At 50.9% G+C, this 24,708-nt stretch overlaps 2 long non-coding RNA genes across 2 annotated transcripts; both read right to left on the bottom strand.

The window, feature by feature from the left end:
* Positions 1–17,770: 17,770 nt before the first annotated feature.
* Positions 17,771–18,151, bottom strand: LOC125613151. Its single transcript, XR_007343646.1, has 3 exons — positions 18,115–18,151; positions 18,044–18,053; positions 17,771–17,913 (listed from the first exon to the last, which is right to left on the bottom strand). It is a non-coding gene; the product is annotated as an uncharacterized LOC125613151 (long non-coding RNA).
* A 1,832-nt stretch (positions 18,152–19,983) lies between these two features.
* LOC107155288 lies at positions 19,984–24,146 on the bottom strand. Its single transcript, XR_001505161.2, has 2 exons — positions 23,194–24,146; positions 19,984–21,277 (listed from the first exon to the last, which is right to left on the bottom strand). It is a non-coding gene; the product is annotated as an uncharacterized LOC107155288 (long non-coding RNA).
* Between the last annotated feature and the right edge of the window lie 562 nt (positions 24,147–24,708).

Below are 24,708 nucleotides of genomic sequence, written 5' to 3'. Positions count from 1 at the left end.
TCCCTCCCTCCTCCCTCCGGGCCTCCACCCAGCCGGCTGCTGTGCCTTTCTCCAGGAGAGGGAGCGGAGGCTCACAGTGGCCCCAGGAGTTGCCAAAACTCCCACAGCAAACAAAAGGCAAAGGTGCTCCAATCGAGCTGGTCTGGCACAGAGGCCTGTGTTTGTTCCAGTACATTCTCTTCCTTTCCCCTGGAGGAGATTCGGACCATACACGGGGAAATGTCCAGGGCTGCGGCGTGCAGGGATCCCAGAGCCCTTTCTTGGAAAACTTTTGAGTAGACTTCCTCTGTTGGCCCACTTCCTGGCCCATCTCCACCTTCCCTGGGCGATGACACCCGGCCCCAGGGCTGTCACCAGTTGGCTTGTGATCTGGGTGGATGTTGGGCCCACACCCTCTGTCTGCACTCGGGGCAGGTATCATCAGTTCATCGAGGAGCCTTCCTGTGGAACCCAGCCTCTCAGCATCCTTCTCCAGTGGGACCCAGGCAGCGACACAGCTACCCATCAATCAGACTGACGTGTGGTGTGGGTTGGGTTGGGTTTTGTTTTCTGGCAATGCTGGGGGTTGAACTCGGGAGCTAGCACGTAATAGGCAAGTTCTCTTCTGCTGAGCCACATCCTCAGTCCCCAGACTAACACATGGGACAGGAAGTCCTTTCCCACTGGGCTAGTCCATGGGGTGTGGAGACATCACCCACCAAGTTGGTGACAAACCTAGGTCAGAACCTTGGACTCTCTGCATACGCGTAGTCTAAGTTCTATCTATTGATCTCAAACTTGGTTCAAGATGATTGGGTTCTGATCATCTGGGCTTTCAGAGGTCCTCAGGAGTCTCCAAGGTGTAGAGGCCAGGTTGAAAACCACCAAGGTTTCCTCCCTCTTGTATATCGTGGACCCCTTTTCCTGATAAGACTTACCTGGGGCCACTTGGTACATGTACAGCGCTCTCCTCTGAAAAACCTGATTCAGAAGGTCTAGGCGGGGGCCCAGGAACCTGCCTGTTCATCAGCCTCCCAGGTGATTCTGATCCTGGGGAGGAGGGGCGGCAGAGTGAGAGCAAGGCTCAGCTTGACTGTGGCTGCAGAACCCAAGAGTGAGGCCAGGCTGCTACCCAGAGTCGAGAAGCAAAGAAAGACCCCGGTGTTCTCTTTGTAAATGGTCGCAGAGATTTCTGTCCACTTACCAAGCAGTTGTCTTTTCAAGTCTTCCGTCTAGGTTATTACATAATCCATCTCAAGAATTTATAAGAATAATATCGCCCTCTTGCCTGGCTTATGTAGGAGAAGAGACAACGGGGAGACAGATAAAGCAGAGCACAGAGCAGGGGATGAAATGGAAATTATTTGTCTATTTTAGACAAGCAATTTTCTCTAATGTTCTGTTCTCTTGTTTGGTTGTCCTTCCGCGAGCTCAAGGACCTTTTAAGGTGGAGTGAATCCGGGGGTGGTTAGCCTTGGGGAGCTGGAAATGTGGGGGCAGAAAGCTACAAACAGAGCCCCGAGGAGCCAGGAGAACCCTGCTCTCTACTGCCCAGACCCAGCTGAGAGGGAAGAAACCAAATGCTGACATCTCACCAGGAGTCAGACACCAGCTGGGTTCTTTGTACTGCGTCAAATGCCTGCAAGGTCTGGATGATCTCGCCATTTTACCGATGAGGAAACCGAGGCTCAAAGAAGTTATACCATCTTTGGCTTCCTCCAAGAACTTCTGACACGAGAAGGAAATCAGCATTTAATCCAATTCTCAAAATTACCAGGCAGAGCCGGGGGGCCCGAACACTGGAGCGAGAATATACCTGATATTGTAAAAAGATAAAAACTAGAGTCTTTTTTTTTTCTTTTTCTAACCCCCTTCCTGTTTAAACATATTCATGGAGAGAAGTAGCCTAGAGAATTCCAAATAGCAGATCCCCCACTAAATTTAGTTTTCCTTGAGCAAATGCTAAAGCGGATGGCAAATCCGGAGCAGAAAACAAATGGGTCTTTCTGAAAGAGCCTGAAAGTCTTAAAAAAATTTTGGCTACTTTGCCTCTAGGAGTTTATCTTAATAGCTGGTAAGTGAGCAAAGAAGCATTTACAAGGCAGTGTTGCTTAAACAGTTTGGGGGAAAAAAAAAGGAAACTTAATGGTGCAACATTGGAGTTTGTGAAACACGACACGTTCATGGGGCACATGCCACCATGACAGCGCAGCTCGCTGCCTTCGCATAGTTTGTGTGTCATGGCTGTGACTATGGTAAAAACGGATGATGATCCAATAATGACAAATTAGCCGATGATCCTAAATATTTAGAACGTTGAGAGTCTTCTAATAGTCTAAGTTAGATGGTTGGATTGTGGATTATTGGATTATTATCTCTAGAGGGGAAGGATTTGAGATCCCATCTGTTTGGTTTTGAGTTTTTTGTTATTGCTGCTGATGGAGATTTTTTGCTTAATTTTTTCCCCCTTATTCTTCTTTCCCCTTTGGGAAATATGTGCCCCTTGCGTAATTAAAGGCAAGTGGAAGTGTCTTCCAAAGCAAAAGTGTTCCTAAGGTCCTGCATAGCTGGACGTTGTCAGGGGTTGCTTCAGAAAGAAGCTGCTGAACAGGGCCACGGGGAGGGGCTGGTGGATGTCATCGACAACCAGGAGGCGGAGGACAAACCCGGGGGAGTGGAGGAGCTGGGGATGTCGGGGTCCAGGCCAGAACGTGATCACAGGTGTGTGGGGGTGCATAAATGTCTATAAACCCACTGCACAGATATTCCAGGTTCACAAGCCACATGGGCAGGTCACATCACGCTCTCTAAGCTGGTCCCTGGCTTAACCCATGTAGAGTTTGGCCCCTGGCCCCTCTATGTATCCATGCTGGTCAGTGATTTATGTGGGGGCTAAGAAGCCTCTGGAAGAAATACATGAACTCGTAGCTCACTCACAGCTGTGGTCAGGCGCTGGGAATGTCCGGCTGCTTGGAAACAGTGGGAGGAGTGGAGGAATTTGAGGAAAGGGACATCCAGACGAGGGAGCCCCTCAGCAGCCAGACTGGGTGGGGTTGGTCAGGATGGTCCTGTGACTCACATGACCACTGGCTCTACCTGGAAGCAGGTAGGTGTCACTCAGGAAGGGCCAAATGAACACTGTTCCTCAAAGGTGGCCAATGGGTATTACTGGGGGAACAGAGACTTCCAGACTCTGGGGGCCCTTTGAGGAAGCCTGTGTGGAGGGTGAGGCCAGCAGCAGTGGCAGTGCCCAGTGGAAGGGGCAGAGGAGGCCAGGCAGGGTGGCCCTGGGTGACTGAGTGGGCTGTTCAAACCTGTGTCCGTTTCCTATCCCTATTGGAACAAACCACCACCACCTTACCTTAACGTACACTCGCTGTCCCACGGTCCGGAGGCCAGAAGTTCTCAGGGTGTTGGTGGTGCTGTGTCCTCCTGGAGATTCTCAGGGAGAACATGCTGCCCACCTTTCCCAGCCTCCAGAGGCCACCGTCAAGGCTCCCTCCCGCCCCCTCTTCACATCTCTGTGACACCTGCCCTTTCTCCCTCTGCTTCTGTCCCATGGCACCACCTCCTCGGCCTCCCTCGTGGTCACATTGGGCCTACCCTGAGGGCCCGATGGTCCAGGCCAGACCCCCATCAAGATCCTTACCCACTCCCACCTGCAGGATCTCCCACCACGTAAGGTGACCTTCAGGTTCTGGGGAGCAGGATGTGGGCATCTCTCCAGGGCCATGTATCAGCCGACCATATAACCCAAGGGGGTGGGCAGAGGTCCCCCCGCCTTGAGCAGACATGGAGGATCAGAACTCCAGAAGGCAGAAGTGGGGCTTGGAGGGAAGCCAACTGGGGCCTTTGTATTGAGGGTCATCCAAACGCAGGTGAGCGCAGCTCAGGGATGCTTGGTGCCGCAGTCTGGCTGGGCACAATTCAGGAGCCACTTGTCAAAGGAAACAAACTTTATTTTTAGAACACACACACACCACACAGCTCTTCAGGAAAACCCTCAGAGCCCAACTGCCACCACTGGCTTCCCACAAGCCTCTCAACTTCCCCCACCCCTCCTGCTCTTGAGGCCGATTGGCTGGGTCGTGTGGGTGGAGCCAAAAAAGTCCCCCAATGAGCAGCTCCGTGGTCTGAAAGGGGGGGGGAAACGGCCCAATGAGCATCACCCCAGAGAAGCCAATCATTTGGCAGCTAGAAGTTTGCTGGGGCTTCTGTGAGCCAATCAGCTGGCAGCTGGAAGTTTGCTGGGGCCCCTTCGGGTGTGGCTCTCAACATCTCCCCCTCTCTGTTTAAACAACAAGCATGTGGGTTAGGGACCGTGCCTGCCTTAGGTTGTCCAATAGTACATATGGTTCTTACCCGTCATCGGATGAGCCGACCTCAAGGCGTCAGCCTCCTGTCTTAGGTTGGTACCACTGCAGTTGGATCTTACCCGTCATTGACTACAGGTCCAGCATACAGCCACACCTGTGGATAGGTCTTTGTACCAGTGGGGGGTGAGGTTCTTTGCCTCACCTTCCCCTGCTCAATGCCAGCAGGGGAACGGAGGCCCAGGGGGAGCTGGGGATGGGTCCAGGGCCATGGGCTAGTTCTCCAGCTCTTCTCCACGCTGCCTGCGTGTTTTTCTCATTAGAAAGGGGGGAGAGGTGTGGCCATTGTTCATGGTTTTTAAAATTTTTCTTCTTAGGTATACATGACAGTAGAGTTTTTTGACATATTATACATACGTGCAGTACAACTTATTCTAACTAGGATCCCATTCTTGTGGTTGTCCATGATGTGGAGTTCCACTGGTTGTGTGTTCACATATGAACAGAGGAAAGCGATGTCCTGTTCATTCTACTGTCTTTCCCATCCCCCTCCTTTCCCTTCATTCTACCTTGTCTAATCAACACACTTCTATTCTTTCCTCCCCTCCTTATGGTGTGTTAGCATCCCCATATCAGAACATTCAGACTTTGGTTTTGGGGATTGGCTTATTTCACTTAACGTGATAGTCTCCAGTTTCATCAATTTACCAGCAAATGCCATAATTTCATTCTCCCTTATGGGTAAATAATATTTCATTGTGTATATGGACCACATTTTCTTTACCCATTCATCTGTTGAAGGCACCTAGGTTGGTTCCATAGCTTAAGCTATTGTGAATTGAGCTGCTGTAAACATTGATGCGGCTGCGTCACTAGAGTATGCAGATTTTAAGTCCTTTGGGTTTATGCCGAGGACTGGGATAACTAGGTCACACAGTGGTTCCATTCCAAATTTTCTGAGGAATCTCCATACTGCTTTGCACCAATTTGCAGTCCTACCAGCAATGCATGAGTATGCCCTTTTCCCCACATCCTCACCAACACTTATTGTTACTTGTATTCTTCATAATTGCCACTCTGACTGGAGTGAAATGAAATTTCGGTGTAGTTCTGATCTGCATTTCTCTAATTGCTGGAGAAGTTGAACATTTTTTCATATATTTTTGACCATTCTCATATTTCTTCTGTGAAATGCCTGTTCAGTTCCTTTGCCTATTTATTGATTGGATTATTTGGGTTTCGTGTGTGTGTGTGTGTGTGTGTGTGTGTGAGAGAGAGAGAGAGAGAGAGAGAGAGAGAAAGTTCTTTGTATATCCTGGAGATTAGTGCTCTGAGGCACAGGTGGCAAAGATTTTCTCCATTCTGTAGGGGCTCTCATCACGGTTGTTAAGACAAAAAAATGAAATCTACCGGATTATTTTTGAGGATTTACTTTGCAAGTGGAAGCCCCTGGGTGTGAAGAGCCCCAGGGGCTCGCTGTACCTCTGGGTGGTTTGAAAGGTTCTTCCTGGATGGGGCCTCCATGTGGGGAGCAGAGAGCGCCCCAGGGTGGGTGGACAGGAGCTAGTGCTCCAGGTTGCCAGTCTGTCATTGGTCACCCTTTCCCTACATCCGCAGGGTGGGGGAGGGGCACCTTCTCTTTCTCCATCTGGGATGAAGGGAAAGCGCATGGGGTGGGATATTTCCTTTGACCTTCTGGAGTGCCCACATATGTGCATGCCCAGGGATGGGGGTGTGGGGGTGGGGAGGGCTGGTCTGTAAGTGTCCATTTGGTTTTGTCTATTTTCCCTATTGTTGAGTCAGCCAATATCTGTGTTGGACTCTGGGAGCGCCTGGGTTTTGGTCCTGCCCTGCTCCTCTTCCACTGAATCATTCGACTTCCTGGGCCTCCTTTGCCCATCTGTAAAGTCAAAGGCGAGGCTGGGTGACCTCCAAGCTACCATCTAGTATCCGGGGATTCCTGCAGCTCATGCATAAGTGCTTCCTGTCCTCCTCCTCTGTGCACCCCCTTCCTCCCTCTACTCCTGGGGTCTCAGACTCATCCGGACACTAGAACCAGAGCCCCTGGCCATGCTTGCTTTGGCCATCCCCGGTGCCCACTGTCCAGCCCAGGGCCTGGCCTTCAGTGGGCAACCTCCAGAAACCCTTAGGAAGGACTCGGCCTCAGGGGCAGAGGCTCTGTGGGTGGGACGGAAGCCCCCATTCTGCTCCCTCTGTTCAAGGACAGCAGAGTCCCAGGAAACCAGTTGTCAAGGAGCAGCAGCCAAGCTAGATAATGAGCCCTGGGTTTCCACCCCTGTTTACCTTGTGTTGAGTACACGAAAGTGATGTCACTTCTGTACCCGTCCAGCTGGCGCAGCCCCCAGGGTCTCAGGCCTCTGCAGGGCTCTCCCTGTCCTCACTCTCCAGTGTGGGTGAGCGCTGGGGAGGGTGTCAAGGCCAGTCAGTGCCATGTCACACTCTCTCCCAGCCTCCCCACCCACCAGGTTGGCCCCTGTCAGCCTTCACCCAGAAGATGGCATCCTGCCCACTTGTGGCTTGTCTCCTTGACCTTCACCCCTAGAAGCCAAGGGCACCTTTCAACGCACACCCTGCCTGTCACCCAAGGTGGGGGTTCAGCACTTAGAAGAACGCTTAGCCTGCCCCAGGCCGGGGACTCCCACCTCCAGCCTTGACCACTTCCCTCCGTACCATAGAACCCCCACCCCAGCCGAGCTTCCTCTCATTCCTGAAGCCTTGCCCTCCGTCCCCATTTGGGGGATCCCCGTTTCTTGCACTAACTCTGACTCGGCCTCTCTCTCTGGGGAGCCTTCCAGAGCCGGCCTCTCCCTCCTCTGGACTGGCTCCCTCTGGGTCCTGCTCAGAAGAGAAAAGCCATTCAGACTGCGGGACTCGAAGGGCCCTGGGGTTGGCGATCATCCTGGGAGGAGATGTGCTGCCCACGGTTGGAAGGAAGGGTGAGAACTTGGTGGGATGCTTCTGGAGGAGGAGGTGGACGGGCATTGCAGGAGGGACCCCCTTGGGGGTTCAAGGCAGTGAGACCCTGATTCTTTCTGCCCCTCCCTTCTTCCCTCCCTCCCTTTCTGCCTGGCTTTGGGACAATCACCTGAGCCACCTGTAGCCCTGGTAGCTGTCTCAAGCTTCCCCAGGGCCCGTGAGGCTGGATGGAGCAGGGCAGAGCAGGAGAGGTAACCTGGCCTGTGCTCAGCCCTGTGCATGGGGGCCCGTGGGAGTGCACAGCACCCCTGCGGACTAGTCACATCAGGGCCTCAGGAAGGAACTGGACCTGGAGGCTGCTCCTTGGGGGAATACAAAGGAGCGAGAGCTCCTCCCACATTTCCCTAAGTGAGGGCAAATTTGCACTGTGCACTGTGGCCTTTAGCTGGTTCCCTCTGAACTGGCCCCAGTGGGCTCTCTGGGAAGGATCTGCTGTTCAGGAAATTGGATCCCACCAGGAAGACATCAGGACAGAAGGCTTGGACTCCCAGCCTGGCCCCCACCACCTGGAAGCAGTGTTGCTTGTTTTCTGAGCATCTGCCCTGTGTGCAGGCCCCATGCAGCAGAGGAGCTGGAAGGGCTGCTGCCAGGGGAACCAGAATGTGAGGGTGCAAGAGCCTTTGGGGCTCCCAGGATGGGGAGGCAGAGCTCTACAGATCCCCAGCGAGGGACCAGGCTCTAGGCAGGGGCTGGGCTTTGAGGAGGAGCAAGACTTGCTCCCAGACCTCAGGGTGGAGCAAGACAAATGCAGGATCCTTCAATCTGAGAGGTAGGCTCAGCTGAGAAATGTCAACCTTGCTCCTGCAAAGAAATGGCATCGAATTAAGAATGGCCAAGGGACCCCACTTGTCCCTCACAATGCCCCTCTGACAAGTGGGAAGCCCACATTTTATCTATTTTTACATATGGGGCATATTTGTACTCGTACTCAAAGCCAAGCAAGTACCATGATCACTCTGTACCTCAGTTTTGACTTCTGTTAAATGGGCTTATGTCACAAAGCTGTTGTCAGCCTGAGAGGCTTTATATGACAGGGCTCAGTCCTTAATAGATATCAGAGTCTCAGCTTCCTATGGACAAGTAGCCATCCTGGCCCGGGGACAAGCTGGGAGGTAGGAACAGGGGTCTTTGACAGTTGAAGCAAGTAGGGACCCCGACACAGGAAGAGTAAGATGAATTCTCTGGATGCCAGGCTACTGGACACTACCTTGACCTAACCTCTTCCCTCGAACAGGGTCAGGGAAGTCCCCATCCTACCTTACCCTTCAAAGTTCATGGCCAAACTAGTATCTTCCACCTCTCGTCAGTCAATATGTGATATGGCCACATGGGCCCGTTGTCCTGGCCTGTCCCAGCCTTGGCCATCCTGGAGTAGAAGAACTAGCCCTAACCTGGAAGGTCCCCCCAGGCAGAAGGGGCGGCCCGATGCCTCCCCTGGTCCTGGTTCCTGACCTGCTGTCCCGTCCCCCACCATGCACTGCAGCAATGGCCACTTCCTCCCCCCAAGCTGGGCCAGCAGTTGCGCAGCCTATAAATAGAAGAGTGAGATTCCTCGTGGCCCAGTGAATGGCGCTGACATCCTGCTGCTGCCTGACTGAGCCCTGAGTCACAGGCCCCTGCCGGAGGCCCACCCGGGGTGGACCAGGCCTGCACCACTGACACAGCCTCAGAGGAAGCGTTAGGGCAGCCAGAGGGTCCCTGGGGAGGCCGAGTGAGGCTTAAAGAAACGCGGCTGGCATTTCCTCCTGGGGAGGCCTGCCAGGGCTGCACTCTGGCGGGCTGTGGAGGGACTGTGCACCACGCAGAGGTGGCCGCGGCAGGAAGCTCGGCAGCCCCTGCCGTGCCTGTTATGGACGGAGGGGATTCCCACACCCCCTCTGTTCTAGAACCCTCGCTCTGGCTTTGCTAATTAAAAAGCCAAAACCAAACAGACTCTGGGATAGACCCGCCCACAGGAGCTAAGAAAATCAATGAGAAGGCTGGAAAAACAGGCCCGGGCATGGGCAGAAGCCAAGCCGGCTCCAGAGGGCCAAGTGGCGCGAAGGGCAGGCATGGATGGGGACAGGAAAGTGTGGGAGGCAGCTGGGTGACTGTCATTGTCATTCTGCCCAAGAGCCAGAGGAATGGCCATTCTTGCTGGGTTGGAAGGACGGTCCACCCTTTGGAGGGGCTGGGGAGAGGGAGCCTAGTGGATTCTGTCCATCAGGGAAGGGGGAACCTCAGGCAGAAGAACTCAGAGGCCTGTTGGGAAGGGGGTAGCCCCAATGGCCCAGGCCAGCACATGCCCACTGAAGACTCTCTGCCCGAGCGTGGCCTTCTGAGCATCTATCTAACCTTGCCGTCTAGAACCTTCTCCCTCCTGGTCCCTGGTTATCACCCCTGCATCCTAATCGCACTGACTTGTAGAATGCATTTCATTTTGCTCTCTTGGTTCCTTCTCCTCCCCTGGGTCCCATGATCCATGAGGGTGAGGGGCAGGTCAGTATGTGTCTGCGGCTACGCTTCTGGAACATTCTTATTAAATGAATGAATGCACGGCCTGCAGGGGTGGCGTGCACGCTCATGAGTACACGCACACGCGATACGCTCAGCGGTCTTATAGCTTAAGAAGTTTGAGAAGCTCCACTTCCTCCCCGTCACCTCCAACTCTCTCTCTGGGGCAGGAAACCCCAGCTGCGCAGTTGCATTCTTTGTGAGTGACCCCGGAGGAGCACGGCCTTCTCCTGATTCACACAGAAGGCTCCGCCTCCGTTGCACGGTTTTGCAATGCAAGCCAAACCCTGGAGTCGCAGGGAATTTCTGTTCTTCTCCAGACGCGCTGTGCTTTGTTTTATTTATATATTTTATTTTGTACTGTGATTGAACCCAGGGGTACTTTACCACTTAGCTATATCCTCAGTCGTTTTTGAGACAGAGTCTTACTAAGTTGCTGAGGCTGATCTTGAACTTGTGATCCTCAAGCCTCAGCCTCCCAAGTCACCAGGATTATAGGCATGTTTCCCCCGGCACATGGCTACTTTGGGCTCTTTTGTGCCCATGTGCCTAAGGGCAAGCCAATCCTTCCACCTTGGAGGGGTTTAGCTCCTCTCGGGCCCCCCCGCCCCCATGCTCACTTGCAAACTCCTAGCTACCCTTCAAGACCAAACCCGTTTCATCTCCCTGCCTGACTGTGAGCAATAGCAATAGTCCCCACCCCTTCCCTCTCGATTTGTTTTGAGTTCTCGAGAAACACAGGTAGACGGGCCTATGGGCTCGACAGGCCCCTTTAAGACTGTAGTCCGTAAGTGGGAGCCACAGTGGCAGGGGCTGCTGCGGGCATTCAATGGGAAGAGGTCTGGAAGCACTGTCCCTCCAAAAAGGCCAACAGCACCCACTGAGACTGCCTCCTGTTGGTTGTGAAACCCAAGGCCCAGGTCTGGTCAAGGTCATGCAGCAGGCTGGGCACCAAACTGGTCAGTGCCCACTCTCTTGGAGCTGGGCCTGTGCGTGGCCCTCTAACCCTGCACGTCCTTCAGTGCTGGCCACACACCAGTGCCAGGAGGTTGTGGGAAACACGTCTGGGAATGCCCCGTAGCTGCCACCAGCTGCTGCACCTTCTCCCGCCCAAGCTGGCAGCCAGATGGCCTGACGTGGCCGAGAATGTGCCTGCAGCGCAGAGCCCGCGTGCCCACGAGGGGAGAGCTGGTCTTGTGGGCTGGGGCCAGAGTTCTACAATTACAATGTCCAGCTCCATGAGCTCATCCAGGCACAGAGAAAGCCACCCCTTTGATCTGAGCCTGGGCGCTAATGACCGCAACACTCCAGAACCCAACCTGGCCGGGAGACAGGGGGGTAAGAAAGGCCTGGTATCCCCTGAAGCAGTGACCCCCTGCTCCTAGGGACACGGCAATCCTTCCCCAGATGCCACACTCTCAGAGCCCTGCTCTGCAGGGGCTAGAAGCGACTTTTTAAAAAATGGAAACTCATACACAAAACCAGAGATGGTCACACACTCCCCTGACCCCATCACTCGGCTGTGACAGGCACCAGCCCAAGGCCCTGGTGCCTCATCCAGACCCCTCCTCCCCGACCCATGGCCTTCCTTGGGTGTTATTTTGAATCAAATCCAGGCATGACATAATTTCATCTGCAAATATTGGTGTGTAAATCGAACAGAACCACTATGGCAGCACCATTATCACACACAAGAAATCTAATAATTCCTCATATTATCCAAGAATTGGTCAGTGTTCAGCTTTCTGATCATCACATAATTGCTTTTTGACAGTCTGTTTAAATTTGGATCCAAATAAGGGCTAAACCTTGCCATTGGTGAGCATGTCTTTGAGTCTCTTTAGGTGTAGAGGGTTTTGGGTGGTGGTTGTATTTTTGCTGGCTATTTATTTATTGGAAGAAATTAGTGGTTCGTCCTGCGGCCTTTGGCTCCGTCTGGATTTTGTTGGTTGTGGCGCTCTGGTGTAATTCAGTAGGTTCCTCTATCCTCTGCACTTCTTGTAAATTGGTGGTCACAGTAAGGCTTGACCAGATTCACATTTGTGTTCTCTGTTCTGGCAAGACCGTGTTATTAGGCAGCACCTTGCTCTATCAAGAGGCATCCGGTGTCTGATTCTCTTCTCTTCTGATGTTAGCAACCAATAAAACTTTAAGCAATTTTTTTTTGGGGGGGGGGTGCTGGGGATTGAACCCAGAGCCTTGTGCATGCGAGGCAAGCACTCTACCAACTGAGCTATAGCCCCAGCCCCAAGCAATTAATTCTTTAAAGATTGAAAAATGGAATTATATTTCATTCATTTTGCATTGATCAGTTGGAATTCATACATTAAAAAAAAAAAAAAAAGACTCCCCTCCTCTGCTATTGGGTTATATAGTGATTCTCTTTGAAAGGAACTTTAAAAAACTTATCTTCTCCTTCAGAGGACTCTTTGAGGGAAGGAGTCAAGAGAGGGCAAGTTCCTCACTGAAGGGCACACAGCAAATTGGGAGCAGGTCTAGAACTCAGCCACAGTTCTGCTGCATGATGGGTAGCACTGGTCTGGAGGAAACATGGTGGGTCCAGGCTTGAATGGAGGACCTGCCGTTGATAAGACAGGGCTTGAGCATGTCTTTTAGCTGATATTTCCATATCTGCAGGGTGGAGATAATCTCACCTCCCTCACATTAGAATTAGGCAAGATTCTCCAAGGTCAGTTGCCCCTCCATAGCAAGAAGCTGGGAGAAGCCCAGCCTGACCTCACCTGTGAGCTACATTCACACAGTTACCACTCGGGCCTGCGCCCCTCACTTGAGTTTTTCATGGCTGCCTTGGGACCTGCTTAAGGGCCCTGCCTTTCCTCTAAGTGCCTGGCAGGTGCCCAAGGAGAGAGAATGTTTGTTAGAAGATTCAGGCCTCTTCCAGCAAGATGGGGGAATTCGGGATAGCTACTTCATTTGTGGGCCCTCTTGCTAAAAATCATTAAGAGCTGGGAGCGGTGGCACCCACCTGTAATCTCAGCTGCTCAGGAGGCTGAGGCAGGAGGAGTGCAAGTTCAAAGCCAGCCTCAGCAAAAGTGAGGTGCTAAGCAACTCAGTGAGACCCTGTCTCTAAATAAAGCTGGGGATGTGGCTCAGTGGTCGAGTGCCCCTGAGTTCAATCCCTAGTACCAAAAGGAAAAAAAAAAATCAAGGATTTTATAATTGTTATTTTTAGATATACATAACAGTAGAGTATAATTTGAATCATTAAGAATTTCAAGACGGTGACAGCCTATTAAACCAAGCACAACATCCTTCTGAACCCAGGGCTGTGTGTGACAATGAAGGTCTTGGGCCATGAAGCTGGCCCTTGGGAGCTCTGTCCCAGCTTGCATTTGAAGGCATGTGGATACATCCAATTCAACAAAACTTGGGTGTGAAAGTTGGGACAACTTGGCCATACCCAACAAATCCAAATCAAATTAGCTTTGCTTAAAAGGGAATTTACAGGGAACGGTGCTTCAAAGTCTCAGCCTTATCAAATAAGTGCTTTTGCCTGGCTTTTCATCTTTTGAATCAACCTGTGGTCAAATGTGGGAAGCCAGGATCTTCTCTCTGTGTGGCAGCCAGGGAGATTTTAGCTTTACCATTGGGAACTATCTGTGGCTCTCCCACACATTAGATGGCCCAAAGCACATGACCTTTCTCCCCACCCTACTAGGAAGATCCCTCACAGTAAGTAGCTCCAGAGATGGGCGTAACCTTTGGGAACTGGACAGCCCACCTGTAACACTTTTTGGTGATGAATATTCTGTGGAAGGCCTTTGATGTTCCCCGATATAAATAAAGCAAGCGCAGACTCCATTTTGCTTTTTAGCATAGAAGCTCTATCCATATGATCGGCTAGCCTGTCCCCTTCCCACTTTCTGAAAATATTTTCTGTGTCCTGTGGTTTCTCCGTCGTTCTATTTTTCTTAGCTTTTATTTCTCAGCCAGCCCATTCCACCGAGGGGAGCCTCCGTTTTCATCACCTGTGGTGGGGGGGCAGGGGGATGCGGGCAAGAGTCGAAGCTGTGAAGACTTGATTGTGGAGCAGACAGAAGGTGAACGCCAATAATACAATGCAAAAAATGAGATGTGGGGATATCTATGTCCCATCATGGGTGGGGCTGAAAAGAAATGTGTCTTAAAGTTGAACCAGAGAAAGACATTTAAATATAGGTAATCAGCAGAGAGGTGTCAGATGTGCTATAAATTTCAAAGTCAAAAGGTTAGGAGTGGAAGTAAGCTAAAGTCTCATGAATCTGACAGAAAAATCCATGGATATTGGTCTAAAGTTATAAATCAAGAAATAGATACATGAGCACCTTGTCTAGAGTTACGGAAGAAAGCATCAGGAAGAGGGTACACGAGGAGATGTGGGAGACCTTTGCCTCTGGGGTGAAGAGGGAAGGAGAGCAGGAGTCTGATTTTTCTTGATGAGCGTGCTCTCCTTATTCGGTTGTTAGCATGACCCTGTATTATTCCGATGCTAATTCAAAGGTGAAAAGGAGCTGGCAGGATGGCAAACACCTGTCATCCCTGAAGCTTGGGAGGAGGAGGCAGGAGGGTCATGAGTTCAAAGCCAGCCTCAGCAATTTAGTGAGGCTCTAAGTATGGTGAGACCCTGTCTCTAAATAAAATATCGAAAAAGGCTAGGGAGGAGCTCACTGGTTCAGTGACCATGGGTTAAGGGGGAAAAAAGAAAAAGAAAAAGGAGCGGGAATCTACTGCTCTGCTCTATATAAGCCAGACATAGAAATGCAGAAGGGCTAATCTCAGCGGATGGACCACTGGTAGCTCTGGGGTCAAATCCTTATAGTTAAGGATCCATGGGGAAAATTCAGAATGTTCCAGGACAGGATTCTAATTGGATCACATGTTCAGTCCCTGGACTGGTCCAGGTACACCAGACAAGTGGCCTCACCTGGTTGCCAGGATGGTTCAAATATTTTAGGAACAGATAGGATGATAAAAAGGCAGTTTTCCAAGGCAGGGGGAAGCTACTGGGAGGAGGAGAGAATGGATGCTAAGGGATGAGACCAGATGCTCATGGCACTGAGATCTACCCCGGGCCAGTCCTTGGGACAAAGTGCAAGGTGCAGATGACGTGGGGATGATTGCAACTCTGACCAGGAGCTGGGAGGAGAGAGGCAGGCAAGGAATCCAGCAGCTGTCATCCAAGGAGAGGGTGGGAGGAGCCACGAGGACATTCACTGGCCTTTGCAAGAGCCAACAGACCATGACCCCACTACTGGCTGAGAAGCCTTATCAATTCTGGGGTCCCCAGGGGGGGCTCCCTGCTACAGCCCAATGATGCACTCACACGCCCTGTTGGCTCAGGGAAACTTCATTTCTCTGAGACTGTTTCTCGTCCTGTGAGATGGGACAATGCTTCCAAGTTGGCATGAAACTGGGGGAGCTGAGTACAGAGCTGGGCACATGGTGGGCACTTCCCATTTAGAGTCCCAGGGCCACTCACCTACATGGTCAACTTTCCTGTGGCCACAGATGAGCTGCACTCATTATGACCTAGGAGTATATTTTGGTCTTAAGCATAGAGCTCCTTCACTGCCTGGTCGGTAGGAGGATACCAGAAAATGGCCCCCATGCCTAAAACAATGCCATCGAGTCAAGTTCGTGACTGTACACCCCCAGCAGAACAGAAGCTCCCCGAAGGCAGGCAAAACATGATTCATGTTTGCATCTCTCTGGTACCTCACACAAGGGACACATTGATAGCAATTTTTTTTTTAATTGAATTAGAAACAAATAAAAGGATGAAGGAAGCTCTAGAAAACTTTGTAAGAAAACAATTGTGAAGATAGGAGATCAGTCTGCCAAGACAGTCTCCTGGCAGCCACTCCATTGGACTTGGAGGACAAAGACAAGCAGTCAGGGCAAAATGTGTCCCCCTACGTGGGACTGGAAGGCAGGGCACCCTGGGAGAAACAATGGACCATGGTGCCTACTTCAGTTGTTCATATTTATTAATCACCTGCTGTGTACCAGACACCACGTACCTAGGATGTATCCGCATCCATCTGAGGAAAATACCCTGCCCTCAGGGAGCTGATGGCTGGGGCCTCATCTGTGAAGAGCAGAGAGGCCCCCAGAGGAACCAGCCTACGCATCGCCATGGCTGCCTCTTCCTCTGTGTTTATAACGACATGAACTGCAAGAGCAGCAATGTCCCTTCTAGAGAATCCGCTGTATTATCAGGGCCATTTCACTTTTAAGTAACAAACTCAACTTGAACTGGTTGGGGCTGAGCTCAGTGGCATTCGCCTGTAACCCCAGCAGCCTGGGAGGCTGAGGCAAGAGGATCATGAGTTCAAAGTCAGCCTCAGCAACTCAGCAAGACCCTGTCTCTAAATTAAAAAAAAAAAAAAAAAGATGGGGATGTGGCTCAATGATTAAGCACTCCTGTGTTCAATTCCCAGTACCAAAGGAAAAAAAAAAAAGAAATTTTGGGCTGATGTTTTCATTCCTAAAAATACCAGAGGCTAAGTAGCTTCTGGCATGGTTGAGTCCAGGAGCTGCAAAGACATCATTGAGGCTCCATATCCTGCTCCAGCCCTTGGCTCCGCTTTCTTCTGACTCGGAGCTAATGACCTCAGCAGAGTAAGTACCTCCTTCCTTACTGTTCAGCAGAACTTTGGAGCAGTTGCAATCACTGCTGGATTTAGGTCCCATGTCCAGGCCTGAGCCCATTCTTGTGGTCAGATCCAGGACACATGGAGCGTGGTGGTGTCCTGGCTCTGGTGGCAGGCCTGGGAATGGGTTGAAGAGGGGACAGCACCATTTACTCAATGGAGATGGAGACGGAGAGTAGAGGAGGGATGGAAGAGGTGAGGCTAGACAGGTAGCCTCCAGGCTGCCCCTGTGCCTATGTGGCAGGCTCGAATCTGTCAAGCCTCCTGAGGGCCCTGGGTGAGATCCCTCCAATCCCTATTTTACACGGGAAGACCTACTTGGAGAGGCTGAGTACCTTGCCAGTGTCGTGTGCTTAATGTGCAGAATATCAGGGAGGATAGATTCCCTTGTACCAGACAAGAGAAGTTAGTGGGGAGGCCACAGCCTCTGAAGTGCAGCTGGAGGTCAGAGAGGACTTGACTGATGAGGCCTGGGGAAGGGAAGGGAAGTTAGGTCCAGGGGAGTAACTGCTGGTGAATGTGGCACCCACCTTGTCCCCTCCCCATTTCCCTTTCCCCACAACAACCTGCATCTCGGTCATTTATTGGCTTCCCACGCACCTGTCCTGGCTTAACATTTCCTCAAGCAGTGCAGACCTGGAGCCGGACAGCCGGGGTTCCCCAGAAAACAGACCCTTTGGCAAGGGTTTAGGTGTTTATGCCTCACTGTGCAGGTAAGAGCACCAGGCAGCAAGAGGGAGGGGAAACCGAGGTGGGGAAGGACAGGATGGCATAGGACCACTTTTTTGTTTGAGTCCATCCCATTTATTGATTGTTGATTTTAAGAGTCTTGTTAGGGAAGTCGGGGCCTAATCCGACATGATAAAGATTTGGGCCTACTTTTTCCTCTATTATGCGCAAGGTCTCTGGATTAATCCGGGGTCCTTGATCCACTTTGAGTTGAGTTTTGTGCATTTTGAGAGCGGGCGGGGGGGGGTGGTTAATTTTCATTTTGCTGCATATGGGCTTCCAGTTTTCCCAGCACCATTTGTTGAAGAGGCTATCTTTTCTCCACTGTTAGGTTTTTGGCACCTCTGTCTAGTATGAAATAACTATTTATGTGGGCTTTTCTGTCTTCTGTACCATTGGTCTACATGTCTATTTTGGTGCCAATACCATGCTGTTTATCTTACTATAGCTTTGTAGTATAGTTTAAGGGTCTGGTATTGTGATGCCTCCTGCTTTATTCTTCTTGCTAAAAGAAACAATGAGGTGAACAGAGAGCCTACATTTTGGGAGCAAATTTTTGCCACATACATGTCAGAACACTAATTTCCAGTATCTATAAAGAACTCAAAAAACTTAACACCAAAAAAAATCCAATCAATAAATTGGCTAAGGAGCTGAAGAGACACTTTGCAGAAGATGATATACACTCAGTCAACAAATATATTAAAAAAGTTCAACATCTCTAGTAATTAGAGAAATGCAAATCAAAACTACTCTTGAATACAGATAACAATAAATGGTGGCGAGGATGTGGGGGGAAAAGCACACTCGTACACTGATGGTGGGACTGCATATTGGTGCAACCAATCTGGAATGCAGTATGGAGATTCCTTAGAAAACCTGGAATTGACTCACCCTTTGACCCAGCTATTTCACTCCTCGGTCTATACCAAAGGACTTAAAATCAGCACGCTATGGTAACATAGCCACATCAATGTTCATGGTAGCTCAATTCCCAATAGCTGAACTGTGGAAGCAACCTAGATGCCCTTCAATAGATGAATGGATGGGCTGGGGATGTGGCTCAAGCAGTAACGTGCTCGCCTGGCATGCGCGCGGTGCTGGGTTCAATCCTTAGCACCTAATACAAGTATTAAAAAATTCTCTTGGGGCTGGGGATGTGGCTCAAGCGGTAGCGCGCTCGCCTGGCATGCGTGCGGCCCGGGTTCGATCCTCAGCACCACATACACACAAAGATGTTGTGTCCACCGAAAATTAAACAATAAAAATAAATAAAAATTATAAAAAAAAAAAAAAAAAAATTCTCTTAAAAAATAGATGAAGGGATAACGAAACTGGTTCATATAACACAACGGAATATTACTCAGCATTCAAAGAATAAAATTATAGTATTTGCAGGTAAATGGAGTTGGAGAATATCATGCTAAGTGAAGTTAGCCAATTCCAAAAAAACAAAGGCTGATAAGTGGATGCTGATCCATAACAGGGAGGGGGAAGGCATCGGAAAAATGGAGGAACTCTGATTGGGCAAAGGGTAGGAAGGGTGCATGGGGGCAGGAAAGATGGTGGAATGAGATGGACCTCTTTACCCTAGGTATGACTGCACATATGGTGCGATGCTACATCCTGTACAACCATAGAAACGTAAAGTTGTGCTGCAGATGTGTACAATGAACCAAAATGCATTCTGGTATTAGATATCTAATTAAATAAATTTTTAAGAAATGGCATAGGACCATGGGGAGGGACTTATCCTCCCCTCCTCTCTTGCTTAAAGTTTACCCCATAAAACCAATGCCACCAAGCGTCTGGCTTGTAGTCTCAGCCCCTCTGGCAGCCATCCAGGCGCTGGTCCCATACCCTGGGCTGACGTCTAGTGGGGAGCAGACTCTGGAATAGCAGCAGGTTGGCTTCAGAGCAAGCAGCTGATCTTGGTGGATCCTAGGCGGGGGAGCTGAGAAGCTCTGAGGTGGTATGCAAATGTGTCACACCCCCTGGACTCAGTGACTGGACATCTCCCTGCCAGTCTCCTTCACAGTTAATGGAGGGGGTGGGTAATGATACCTCCTTCTAAGGTTACTGAGAGGGTCTGAGGTAATGGGTGTACTCAGTTTATTATTTGGGCCCTAGTAGGGAAAGTGACATGGGGCAGGGTACTGAAGGCTGATGTTAGTGAAGCTGTATTAGTATTTTCAGCTGTGAGCTGGCTTGAATGGGGAAAAGAACACACCAGCTTACAAAACCAAAGAGCCACAGGTGTTCAGTCCCACGGAGATGACCTGGTGAGTCATAGCATGTGCACCAGAGAAAAAACGTTGTCTTAAATGGACCCAGACAGAGCCCAGGAGCTGAGCTGAAGCATCTTGGAAAGGGAATAAACTGGGGTGACCAGCCTGACATCCTTTGGGAGGAGCCCTAACGTGCTGATGCTCGGCCACAAAACGTCTCTTTGGGGCTAGAATGGTTTCACCTCCAGGTCCTTCTTGTGACGTGCTCACAGTGAGGAACAGACGGGTGGTTCTAGATGTCTTAAGGAATCCATTTGGCTTCGTGTATGCAGTCTACTTGGATTGTATCTTTCAAGCCCTGGAATCCACAGGGGGAGACTAAACTACAATGGCTCAGGAAGGTGGAAAGCCAGGACCCCAGCACCTCCTTCCCCAAGCACCCCAATGCTGTACCCCACTCCAGCTACATCACTGTCAGTCCCCGGATCATCAGCCATTGACCCTGGACAAGTCATTCCACTTTGAAACCCATCTGAGCTCGAAAATGAGCCTGACATCTAGTGTATAAGGCTTGAAGCGCACACCCGAAGGTTGGCACAAATGTTCAAAACAGCTTTATTCACAGCAGCCCAAACCTGGAAACGGCTCAACTATCCATCATCTAAGTGGATAAAGAACCACTTACGTCTACGCAGTGTCAGATGACCCAGCAAGAGAAAGGACTGGATCATTGCTGCGTGCAACCATCAACACCATCAACGTGGAAGACTGTCTTCTCTGACTCAGCCTGAGGGGAGAGTATGCACTAGGATTACATAAAGTTCTGCAAAGGGAAGCGCAGTGGGTGGAGAGATGGGACATTTTGGGGGAAGAAACAGTGGCCCTCTGATGGCGGCGGCGGCGGCTACACAGGCATGGGTAGTGGATGAATTTCAGGGTGAAATATACCTCAAAGTTGTTTCAAAAAAAAAAAAACCCTGCCTGCATTGGGCACACTTCTGTGACAGAAGCCGTACTCAGGCTATTTTTAGCAAAAGAGATATGCCTTGTCTCAATCCCCATAGCGCAGGGAAGCCAGTGGGTTCCGGCACGGCCGATTTGCACAGATATTCTCTCCGTGTTCGTTCTCTCTCCTGTTGGCTTTGTTGTCGAGTGGATAACGGGCTGGTCACCGGCAGGTTCAGGCTCCATTGTATGGACTTATCAACTGCCCCAGGAACAGAATGGCTTCCCCCACCCCCGAGTTCCTTCAGCGGGGCTGGGGATGTGGCTCAAGCAGTAGCATGCTAGCCTGGCATGCACGGGGCGCTGGGTTCAATCCTCAGCACCACATAAAAGTAAAATAAAGATGTTGTGTCCTCCGAAAACTCAAAAAGTCCTGCAGAGGAGTCTGGTCCAAGCCTGGATCAGATGGCTGCCTCTATAGTCAGGCGGTAAGGGCAGCCACACCCGGGAATTTATGGTAGGTGATCCCCAGAGGAAAAGAGTCCATGGAAAACTCGAGGGTCTCCCATGGATAGCTATCAACTCCTCCAAAGCCCCAGGAGTGGTGGTGTCATGCCATTCCTATGTCCGGACAAACCTGCCACCAGGGATGGACTCCTCATGCCAGCTCAGGGCTGCTTCCTAGGTTGGTGTCCTTCCAGCCCACAGACACTGGGCCATCTACACCCTGAGGCAGCGGCAAGAACTGTAGCTTGCCAGTCCAGAACCACTGTCCCAGGAGTTCAGCCATGGCAGGAGGCCCAAGAAGACTGTCTAGAAAGGTCATCCTTGTAGGATCAAGGACAGAAGGTACCATCCGCCACGTGGAGGCCAGGACTTCACCTCCCAAGAGGTGCTGCACCACTACCAGTCGCCGAGCATCTTCTACTCGAGTGTGTTCCTGGAAGGGAAAGGCAGCAACTTCATATCTGTATACACACGCAAGCTCAGGCCTTTCGCCAAGTGACTGCCCTGATCAGACTCCAGAGCAAAGACTTGTCTCCCCCCAGCCCCCGCAGTTCTGTGCTCATCTCGGCCATGTCCAGTAAACAGGATGCTACTTAAACTGGGAGTTGTTGTTTTGGTAGATGGACACAACTTATTTTTTTACGTGGTGCTGAGGATGGAATCCAGTGGCTCACATGTGCCAGGCAAGCGCTCTGCCACTGAGCTACAACCCCAGCAAGTCCTAGCAGGCTCCCATCCCCAAAGAAGGTGGGCAGGAAAGGTCTGAGCAGACACCCCCTGCCCCATTTCCCATGGAGACACCGGCCGAGTCCACCTTTACAGATGCCATTGCCAAGGTGTGCACCGGGCTGCAAAGGGATGGTGGAGAGAAGGGCCAGAACCAGGCCAAGGAGGGAGTGGGGTCCAGTGCTCAGGGATCTCCTTTGCAAATGAAGCCTGAGTCCTTAAAGACTCTTAAAGTGGTGTTCTCATCCTCGCCATGGCCTAAGTGGGTTCACTTTGTTTTGCAGACCATGGGAATGGCTGGCAACTTGCCATCCCCTGTGCTGGCAGCCTGCCCAGTTAGCCCTCAGGTTGGGCTTCTGGAGTCAGATTATTTCCTCAAGACCTAGGAACCTCTGCACACTTCCTGGCCATCTGAACAGGTAAGCGGCCAGCTGATCTTGCCACCAAGTGACTAGGGCAATCTTGAGTGCAAGGCCCCTTCCTCATCTGTAAAATGGGGCTGAACCCTGCCCAGGCTGCCAGTGCAACAGGCAGTCATGGGGAAACTAAGGGAAGGTCACATCTTGGGACACTGTGATTGATGACTGCTTAGTATCAAGCATTATAAGAAGTTTCTTGGATGTGTTAATTATGAATACCAACGACTACTACTGAAACAGCACTGATCTTGCGGGTCAGAACTGCAGATTTAAACCCCAACATTGCCACATCTTCGCTCTGTTCCTCCACTGTCATTAGCCTGCTCTCTGTCTGAAGAGGAGGATCAAAAGATGACCAAGCAGCAGCGGAAATAATGGAAGAGAAAGCCAGCCAACTGCAAATGGGCACATCCCTCTGGATAGCTCTGCAGGCAAAGCTGGAGGGGATCTCTCATGTTACTCGAGGTCATGTAGCCAGATCACAATCACCTGAGGAATAAATGCAAGCAAAAACACAAACCAAGATACCAATCCCTGGGCTTCCCAACCCCCTGCAGTTCAATCCAGTGGATCTTAGTTGGGGCCCAGCCATTGGCTTTTAAAAAAAAAAATCAGGAAGCACTGCAGGAGACGGGAGTCAGGACATCACTGTCTCTCTCATCCTCAATAATAATTCCATCAGTCCAGGCCTGGAGAGACCCCAATGCTGCTTAAACTCTCTAGAAAAATCCTGGACCTTCCTGGTGGCAGCCACAGCCCACTCCACTTGGTTTAAAAAAAAAAAAAAAAACACTCCTGAGGGCTCAGGATAATGGCCCACAGGGGCCTGCCCTTATAAAAGTCCCCATCCTGCTAGCAGAGAGGGGGTGCAGGCAGAGGGGAAGAAAGGCCATAGTTCGTCAGTGGAACCTTCCATTCCTTGTGATGAATGTTCCCTAGCAATTGAAAGCAATTTGATTTCTCAAACGCTCTATAGCATTTGGAGGCAATTCTTGTATGATCTTTTACAAATGTCTTGGGGTGATGGAAGGACAGGAGGGCAAAGAGGCTTCATGGGAGGAGAGTGTTAAAGTTAGAGGTTTTTGTCCATTTGCTAAGAGCTGGATCACCCTTGTCCAGAGGAAGAATGAGCTCATTTCATGAGATTCCATGCCCCCTCCTCTTTTACCCGAAGGCATAGATACCATGTGTGTTTACACTTTACCTTGGAGCATTCATTTCTGAGTAGAAGGTGGCTGAGGCTCCAGCCCCTTAAAGTCATCGATGGCAGGAGGCGAGGTCAGGGTGATCAAATTCCCACCAGCGTCCAGCACTGAAGGCTATCTTTTCTGGTGATGAGAGCTTTCAAGCTGACTCCTGGGGACTTAGAAATATGAAGAATGAATTTCCCCTGCTGACCCTCGAGGTCCTCAAGACAAGGGTGGACCTGCTGGAGCAGGCCACGCAACCCTCCCCATCTGTGGACAAGCCACCAGCCCTGCCTCGCCTGGAAAGCTGGATTCAGTTGCCTTGGGGTGTGGACTGATATCATGGGTTAAGAGGGGCATGTCACCAAGTGGTTTTCTGTTTTAAAAGAAGTTTCTATTGCTTGACAGTCTCCTCCAGAAACCCTGACATAAGATCTTGGCTCAGTCAAAATATCTATAGAGCGGGAACCTGCGAGAATGGTAAGAGCACCACGAAGCGGAAAGGCCAGGGAGCGTCCAGCAGGGAGAAAGCAAGGTCTGGGGTCTCAGCCGCAGGGTAAGTGCCAAATCACTGCAACCACTCCCCCCAGCACCCCTTTTTTTTTTTGTACAGGGGATTGAAACCTGGGGCACTTTAACACTGTGCTACATCCCCAGCCCTTTTTGACACAGCCTTCTGCAATGCTGGGATTACGACACCACCCTTTCAAAACAGCCAGGTCTTAGAGAGTATTCTAAAAGGCACTGCAAGTTTCTGCTCAGGTGTCATTTCCCCCCCTGCCCCAACTTCAGGAGAAAAGAACATCCCTTCCTGCCCACCAGGGCTACTTTAATGCAGCTGGCTCTGAGGACAGCCTTCATCAGACACTGAATGTGCAGTTGGGCTCTTGTGAACTGCATGTGACTCAGGTACACCTGTGTGCTCCTGGGCTCTAACCAGCAAGTGTCCAATGTTCAGCATTCTCAGTTGGGAGGAAACATTCCAATATGACTCCAGGAAACTCCTTCCATCCCAGAGGGACAAGGGGTGCTTGTGGCTTCTGCCTGATGCACACTGCAAGAACAATAAGGATTTTTAGGGGCATTATGACTGAGTCAGAAAACACAGCTGCCCCTGAAAGTCCCTCATTTTTCTTGCTGTCCTTGAATGCTCTCTAAGCAGGCAGTCATCTAGTTGGTCCAGGTAGATAAGTGTCCCTTTACCCAACACTGGCCCATAGCCCTGGGGAAGCTCTATGGCAGGTGGTGTGGCTGCAGGGTCTCCATGCCCAGCCTCGCCGGCCTCTGGCAGCACACCCAGGAATGACGAGCCTCCATTTTATCCAGAGCCAACTCAGAACTTGGGTGCCTTCTGCCCACAGGGGTCCAGTGACTAGAGTGTGGCAAGAACTGCAAAAAGGGTCACAGGTGTGGCATGGACCCATCCTGGAGAAACTGAGCCCCAAGAGAGGCTCTCAGGCCTAACACGACGCAAGAAGGAAAGCAGGATCTTCTCCCTCCCCTGAGGCCAGGCCCAGGTTATAGGGACAGAG

The sequence above is a fragment of the Marmota marmota genome, unplaced genomic scaffold (genome assembly GCF_001458135.2).
Source record: "Marmota marmota marmota unplaced genomic scaffold, marMar, whole genome shotgun sequence".
Lineage (NCBI taxonomy): Eukaryota > Metazoa > Chordata > Mammalia > Rodentia > Sciuridae > Marmota > Marmota marmota.
This window is presented reverse-complemented; position numbering and strand designations above follow the sequence as displayed.